At 36.0% G+C, this 8,037-nt stretch overlaps 1 pseudogene; it reads right to left on the bottom strand.

Moving 5' to 3' along the window:
- Positions 1–3,736: 3,736 nt before the first annotated feature.
- Positions 3,737–5,109, bottom strand: LOC143607967 (malonyl-coenzyme A:anthocyanin 3-O-glucoside-6''-O-malonyltransferase pseudogene; annotated as a pseudogene).
- Positions 5,110–8,037: the final 2,928 nt, after the last annotated feature.

Below are 8,037 nucleotides of genomic sequence, written 5' to 3' on the forward strand. Positions count from 1 at the left end.
CGGTGTGTGTTGGAGACTCGGGGTATATTCCGTTTGAGGGTTTTCCTTTGAAAGTCTAGCATTCACATCATCATCTTCTTCAACCATCTACTAAACTCTTAAAGGGTTAAGAATGTAAGTATTTACTAGCTTGATAGTTTAGCTTTTCCGTATCATTTGATCCTTGCTTCGGGTTTCTAATAAATAGATTATTGGTAATCTTAATACTTGAATGAACTAGGTTGTTCATGAACATATCTTATATAAACTTGTAAGATATACATATATAAACATATGGATAGATATGTTTAGTTTGTAAATATCACGCTTCCGCCTTAATTGTGATTAGTTAAATGGTTAACTAAGCTTGTAAATTCCATAGAAACCCAACAAAAACGCCCCCACAACATTACAAGTGGGCGTTTTAGGGGCATAGGCGTTGAGCAAAACACGAGCGTGGGCGCACGAATACTTGTTTATTTAATTTTCTGCAAGATAAGGTTAAAATGTTGAAATTACACACTTAATGTGGCCTTAAGACCATTTAGATTAATTAAATAATATTATACTTATGCTATAATAATAGTTTAACTAATATGACATAACTAGTCCCAACAATTATTTGGTGGAAGTAATTGTGTATTGTTAAGGGGAGCAATTATTATTACCCTTTAGATACCTTTAAAGAGAAATATAGGGAATTAGTACATGATTTTTTTATTCATATTGATCAATGTATTTTCCCATAAGAACACCATTAGGAATTCTCTCTTCTTAACAAATCACGGAACATGCGATAATGAGTACAATTTAATAATAAATATATCGCACGCTAACCAATCAAATAATAAATCATAATCTGAACATGAATCGAATGGACGGCCAAATGAATCGAGGTGTCAAAGACGTTAGAAGTTCCAAAGGTATATAATATCAACGGGTTTTATAACAATCGAATATGATAACAATAGGGAGGGGGTTTGGATCCGTACCTTGATTGTTGATTAATTGTCTTACAGATATAAGTAATACAAATGACGCTCTTTTAATCAACCTACATCGTATACATGTAGCTCATAAGGGCGCGCACAGTTTAAAAAATAAAGTTGAATTTTATGTTATGTATATACGAAAGCATAGAGTCGTGTGATTAAGAAAAATAAGTATTATTTAACGAGGTCAATATCCCATATTCATATGTTTTAAGGAATATTATTTTAAATGCTAAAAATGATTATGGGTGAATATAAAACAAAATATCAATAATAGTTTGTCACAAGTGGGGTTGGAATTCTTGACCCATTGTTTAAATAATAATAATAATAATAAATAAATAAATAAAATAACTTGACTAGTGAACTTAAATAGATAGATAAAATAGTTGATAAAATAGTTGTTTTAATATGTTAAAAATAGTTGTCTTAATATGTTAAAAATAAACACAAGAAGCGGGGTTCGAGCTCGCAACATGCTTGTTTCCAATTAACCAAGTTTAACCAGTTGGACAACCTTGATAGCTATTAAACTTATTTTGCAGCACCATTTAAATAAACCAATTAACAGAGCTGTTAAAAAAATAAATAAATGCTGCATAAGGGATTCGAACATGTGACTTTTCAGTTAAAACCCAAACGACCTAACCAATGAAGCAAGGCTTGTCTATGTTTATATCTCACACACAGTTTTCTATATAGTCAAGGTAAGTTGTTAAATATTAAAAACAAACAAATGAAGCAAGCAAGGTTTGAACCCTAGACCTGTTGCTTGTAAGTAAGGAGAACTAACCGGTTAAGCATAACTTACTTATGTTAAACAACCAGATTTTTATTTGCTTTATACACTATTTTAGCTGTATCATCTTCTCCATTGTAACTAATCATAAACTAAGCTCGAAAACCCATATTATAAACCGTAGTTTTGTGTTATGAACCATGTTTAAAACTTAAATAAATGATTAATATAGGCTTATGTTTGGGTTACCTTTGTTGGACTCGTGATATGTTAACGGAAGCACTTGCCGGAAATCGTGTACAGTGGCGGTGGTAGTGTTTTTCGGACAACCGGATGATTTTTATGGTGTTGAATACGTTAATGGTGGTGATATCCGATCATGCTAGGCGATGTTTGATGGTTTCTGGTGGTGGCGGTGGTTGCCGGGAAAAACGAAGGAGGAGGAGCCGACTTATTATCGTGGGTTCTGGAGTTCGAAGGTGGATTAGCGAATGTGGGGATGACAAATGGTGGTACGTCGGTGGTAGGGGTCGCCGAATGAACCTGCAACTTCTTGGAATTTGTTCGGAAATGTCGGACGTGACGTGTGTGTTTGCTATATGTTTTGAAATGCTATGTGAGGGTGTGCTTACATCCAAGGTTCAAGTGCATAATATATAGATACTTTGGAGTCTTGGTTGAAATTAAAATACTCTAGATCAATAGTAGTGGAGTTAGAGTATAACTTAAAGTATGGAGTTTTTGGATTAGGTTGATGAAAACAATGGAGTAGGAGAGGATTTTTTTTCTTTACGGTTATCATAGCTATTACCCCCTTAAAAGGAATTTCGTCCTTGAAACTTATATGTCAGAACCTTTTGGAGATAACGAAAACAATGATTTCATGACAGAGATAGAGGATTGACATCAATCTACACATTAGGAATCCCATTAGCGCATATTTGTACCGGTAATTCACAAATACCACGCGTCCGTATTTGTCAATTACCATACAACCATGCCCTAATTGTTTTCCTAGAATGTATCTAAATGTCCTACGGAACCTGACGGAGATCGGACCAGATAACATATCAACTATTGGTACTCATACCATAGTTCAGAAATAAGTCGAAACAGATATAATCACATAAATATTGTAAAGGCTAAAAAAATTTCCACATAGTTTAGGGAAAATCGCATATCGAATGTAAGGTTCACAGTTACCTGGACTAAAGGTTCTATCACTCGAACAAATTCGGATATGCGGAACGAATTGACTCTTCAGTTTCCCATGTAGCTTCGCGCTCGGAGTGGTTCTTCCAGAGAACCTTAACAAAAGGAATTATTTTCCTACGCATAATTCTTTCTTGTCGTTCTATAATAGCTTCGGGTTCCTCCTCATACGAGAGATCCTCGCGGATAGTATGTAGCGGATAACTAATTACGTGTAGTGGATGGTAATTATATCCTCTCAGCAAGGACACATGAAACACGTTATGAACATGTGAAAGCTGCGGCGGTAGCGCCAAACGATACGAGACTTCTCCAATACAAAGAGAAGTCCAAATACAAAGAGAAGTTTAGAAGGGAGCTTGGAAGAAAAAGAGTTTAGGAGGGAAACACAACTCTTGTTCACCTGACCCGGTTGGTGGCCCAAGGCATGCTTGTTTCAAGACAGGAAGCATAACCCAATGGATAAAGGGCGGAAGTATAATTGGACCATAGGAGAAGAGTATAAACCATAGGATATGCATAATGAAGTCATACCCAAGGGATATTATTTGTAACTCCCCTAGGAAGGACAAGCACAAAACACTCTAATAGAATCACCATCCACTAAACGGATCACCATTCTTATAAGTATCGTTAGAAACTCTTCACCACCAAGTCGGTAGGGGTTCCACCAAATATAAAGTAAATGCATAAAATATATTCAGACATTGCAAACACATAGAAACAAGGTAAAAAGATGACAAAACCAATTATTCTTGGGAGTTAACCAACCATTCAACAAAACACCAATAATAATAATAATAATGTGATTAATCTAGATGTATGATTTTAGACCAGAATGGAAGCTACCAACAAAAATTTCCATCTCAGTAGCTGAAAGGCACACTCCAATCTCTAGATCTTCGTTGCATTCTCTGCAGGCACTAATAGATATCGATTCATTATAATCGATCGAAATCGTTTCATGCTTTACAGGCTTCCCAAATCCAAAATCTAAGTCATAAAACTTCAACTTTGGTGTTCCAGCGACTCCCATAATCTTATTTGGCCAACCGTTAGGAAACAAATTCTCAAAAGGCTCTAAATCTTTCACGAGTCCATCTTTATCGGTTAACATCTTATGTAGATTCTCTCCGATCAATGTAGCAGCCGTCAAGAATCCTTCCTTTCCTTTCAAAACAGATGTTCTTGCAAGGTTCATACATGGCATGACACAGTTTCCGAAGTAAGCGGACGGGATAGGTGGATCCATTCGTGACCTACAATCGACGGCGAATATAAATAATACTAGCTCATCGTTGTGTAAATTTACAAGACAGTTCAAGACATACGCACATGCTATCGTGAATGATGAAACATATGCTAACGTTGGAAGTTGGGTTGAAACCAGTGTTTTCAACCCATTGATAGTGGTTCGAGCCAGAATAAACGTGGCTCGAACCTTATCAGTTGGTCCAGAAAGTCTTGGAAGCTGGTAGTCTTCGCTAAAGGTTTCAACCTTGGCGTTCTTTAGATAACTTTCATCTAGTTTCGGGTACTTGACCAATCTGTCGTAGACCGGAAAAGTTCCATTAGCCAAAAATAGCTCATCCGAACCACCAAATTGAGCAATCGACGTCCACAGCCTTTAAAAAACAAAACCGGGTGCTAGCGTCACAAAGGCTATGATGATTTGTCATTCCGATAGAAATCCCACAATTTGGAAAAAGTATCACTTGAACCGCAAAGACTGGGATTGTAATGTAATCAGACACTTTTAGCAGTGCGTCCCAGTATTGGTATAAGACGATAAAACTTGTCACATTCACGAGGATGATTTCCTATCAGATCATTAAAGTCAAGATTACATTCTGCAAATGTAACTGCGACAGAATCACCTTTGACATAACGGATTTCGGGGTTTTTATTACCACTAGGGAATATGGTGAGTTTACCAACAAATGGGAAAAAGTGTTGTAGGGTGATGGATAATGATTGTTTAAGATTGGGCACAATGGTTTCAGTGAAGTGAGTTTTAGTGATTGGTAGCTCATAGAAGAAGAGTGTGTGTACAGGAGGTATAGGTAGCCATAGGATGTCGAAGAAAGCTAGTGGCAGCGATATGCTGTCGGTGGTGGCGTGCAGTGGTGATACTTGGGAGTGTTCAAGAACAGTGAAGGAAGGAGGGGAATCCATATCTTGTTGATATCCCAAAATCTGAGTTAATTATCTTAATTATATTATTATGAAGGCATGAAGGGTTGGTGAGAATTGCTACATTTTGGCCTTGTACGTTGTATGCATGCAGAGTCATAGTTGGTGAGAATTGACGACTTCTACATTTAATACTATGGTATTTTAAATAAAATAATGTCTAATCATAAAATAAAATGACACCATATGAGAAAGTCAATTATAGTAAGCAAAAGTGAGACGGCAATTTATTGATTTTAAATAATTCCAATTATACTATCTGTTGTTAAATAATAGCCCTAATTTCTAATTTAGTTGATGGTGGTTCTAATTAAAGGTGTAATTGTTTACAGCGTTCCGTGACTAACAGAAGTCTAACGTCATTAGTTGCAAGTTGCTGGAAAAATAGTTTTGGTCAAAAAACTCACATTTTTCGTTGGAAAACTCAACCTGAACGGAACCCTAATGCCGTTAGGGTTCGTTTATCCTATTAGTAAATAACAGTTTCAACTTAACACTTTGCTGCTTGGCGGTCCCAATCGTTAGTCACGGACCGTTTTAAACAAATACACCTTTAGTTGGAACCACCACCAACAAAGTGTTAAGTTGAAACTGTTATTTACTAATAGGACAGCTGAAATTATTTAAAACCAATATTCTTTTATTCCATAATAATTTGCAAAGCATGTCGCATTGAGATCTTCTATCAATATACTCAAAATTATACTATATATAAAGAGAAACCTAATGCTGCAGTATTTTAGTGGAGGTCCAATCAGTGACTAAGTTTCTTTTTATTTGATATTTTGAAATCTATTTTAGTATTTATTGATTTGAAAGTAATAAAAGTAACAAAAATGGAAGCCAGTGTAGTGGTATTGTTGTGTTGTTGCGACTTCAAAGGCCCGAGTTTGAGTCTCTTTTAGCTGGGGGGGGGGGGTTGTTTCTTTTGTTTTTAGTGTTTTTTTTTTTTGTTATTTTTTTTAAGAAATAGAAATTTTTATTTATAGATTATATATCTGTAACACCCCGGCTTTAAGCGGAATACGCCGGCTGAGTGTAATGTACAGATCATTCATAAGCTCGTAACACTATTAAAGCGACATTAATTATATTTAATTCATTTCATATCATCAAAAATACACATATGGTTCATAAATAAAAGAAAACAATAACACCTCATCGAAAAAGTAAACAAGTTCTTTTTTTCAAATATCCTAAGGCAAACTAATGATCTTCGTCCTTAGCACACCATCGGTTCAACCTGTAACACGTTGAAAATAATATATTTTGTCAATAGTTAAGTTGGTGAGTTTTCATAAGTTCTTGCATATACACATATATATATAAAACTCGCGATTCAACGATCGTCATGCAATAAATATTCAAACGTAAAGTAAATGAAATCAAATAGTGTCGTCCTCCCCGTTCATTTAGCCGAAGCCGTTGAAGTCGGGGAAATGAGAGCCACCTTACGTAAACAACCGGAGTCGTAACGTTAGACGGCGCGGATACGTCCCGTCGGACCCTCCCACTATGTGTATGTGTTTGCGTTTGCGTAACTTCCACCATAAAAACAATAAACACATTGCAAGCAAGTTCACGTATAATCATAAACAATATACGCGAATAATATTAACATGTACGATATAAGTGAATCAGTTTGTAAATTTCACTATAATCCTTGTATGTAAAATCTTATGTTTCTTAATCATGAAAAAACATTATTTTGGCTATACGCCTTGTATAAAAAACTTTATGTTTCTTAGTTAACTTTATTTGACTATAACCTTTGTATATGAAAAATTATGTTACACTTATATTTGATCAAAGTATAGGATATACCTCTGACTAGGGTCTAAGTCGTATAACAAAATAACTTAAGCTGAACCGCTACCTTACACGGGTACTTGGAGTTGAGCGCCTAAGGTTGAACGAGCAGCACTTCTACTTTACATTGCGTACCAGGAATTAAACCATCGGAACTTCAAGGCTCCGGACTCGTTGGCACGCCGTTCGATGTAAGTGTGTGTGTGGAATGGGTGTTTGTTATGTGATGAGGGGGTCATGCACCCCCTTTTATAGGCTGAAAATAGGATCCATTGCGTATCGCGATGGCCTTTTTGAATGATTGTTGCTTAGCGCGATGACTAAGCAGATTTGGGTGATGCCACGTGTTGACATAAGGTTGCGTAACAGGGTTATCACATATCGCGGAGTTCCAGGGATTTGGTCGTGGCGTAGCGCGACACCGTCCAAATCTTGGGTTTTATGAGGCTCCGTCGTGTATAGCGATGGGCTTATCCTTTGCCCATCGTGTAGCGTGATGGGTTCTGAAACTCATATTTTCATTCTTTTTCCTTCTACTTTCATAATTTGTCAAAATTGGCCCGAAAGTTTTGGATATTACACCTTCCTAGGATGACTCTTCTTAAACATTTGGTACTTTGGTAGTCTCGTCTGTCACTGGTCACCATAGGTAGCAAGTCTTTGCTTCACGCTTTCTTCGACATCATATGGATATTTGGTCCTCCATATAGTTTCGTCTTTTATGATCTCCCGATTACTAAAACAAAAGATTCATTGAAAACCATTGTTCCCAATTTTAAGAAATAAGAAATCTTATCACTCATCCTACAACGTTGTTTTCCCTTTGTTGGTTGATGCGAGGTTAATTATACATATTTTATTTACAAATATCCACACGTTTTGATTTGTTTTAGTATAAGTTCATGTGATTTTGGTACTTAATGTGTTATTTTATGGATTTGTAGTTATCAAGGAAGAAACAAAGGGTTTCAAGAAGAAATTTGAAGTCAAAACGAAGAAAGGAGCAAAAATAAAAATAGAAAATTAGAAAAATTCTTATTTTTATGACCTGTGGAGGACCGTCAGCTAAGAAAAGAAATAACGGTTCTCTACCCAAATCTATTGAGACCCATA

This window comes from Bidens hawaiensis, unplaced genomic scaffold (assembly GCF_021521415.1).
Source record: "Bidens hawaiensis isolate Kalapana, Puna unplaced genomic scaffold, B.hawaiensis_p1.1 tig00091525_1, whole genome shotgun sequence".
NCBI classification, from domain to species: Eukaryota; Viridiplantae; Streptophyta; class Magnoliopsida; order Asterales; family Asteraceae; genus Bidens; species Bidens hawaiensis.